Raw genomic sequence first — 852 nt, forward strand, 5'->3', positions numbered from 1 at the left:
CTTCAAGTCCGGCCGTGTCACACCGAGAGCTTGCTGCTGATGTGGCCATCGACACCGTCATAGCACGACCTCGTCATAGCAGCCCAGGGTACGCTCTCCTCCTCATCCACTCTTGTGTGCCAACTCCATCTCCTTCCTCTCATGTGCAGCTGCTTGCTTGGTGCTGTAGATCCCATCTCTTCCTTCCGTCTTGGCGCCGCCACCACCACCACGGCAATGGCAGGGGCAAGGGGAAGGCCACGACATGCGCCGGCCCCCTTCGGCGACCACGACAGCGACGGTTTTGTGGTTTTTTCTACCTCCGGTCAAGGTTATCCCCATCCTCCTTCTCCCCCCTCTGCAACCTCTATCTTTCTCGAGTTCATGCCTTCGCTGTCACTGATGAACTTGAACATCCATATCCAGGAAGTGAGCACCTCCTCGTTCTCTCAAATCATTCCCACCATTGTTAATCACCGGTGAGCACCTAGATCAGTACACAATATATTGGTTGATGATGTTTTAGTGGTTGTCCAGAAGAACTACACAATGCTAGATCCAGGAACGTTTTATTTGCTTGTACAAACTACTTGTCCAGAAGGAGGTAGGATTGATGCATCAGTGTAATTAACATGACTCTGGCCTTTGCAACAAAATAAGCCTCCTTGCAATACAAGTACTTGATGTGTGTTTTATAGCTGTGTGTAATTAGTCTTGAATTAGTTAAATTATTAAGTACTTGATGAAGTACTAGTCTGCAAGGGGCAAGGGGAATGGATGAAGTACTAGTCTGCAATGCAATACAAGTAGTTGCTGGATAGGTTTCCTCTCATGTTTAATTAGTTAAATTATTAAGTATATTAATAAAGTGGT

The sequence above is a fragment of the Triticum aestivum genome, chromosome 4B, assembly GCF_018294505.1.
Source record: "Triticum aestivum cultivar Chinese Spring chromosome 4B, IWGSC CS RefSeq v2.1, whole genome shotgun sequence".
In the NCBI taxonomy this organism is placed as follows: Eukaryota; Viridiplantae; Streptophyta; class Magnoliopsida; order Poales; family Poaceae; genus Triticum; species Triticum aestivum.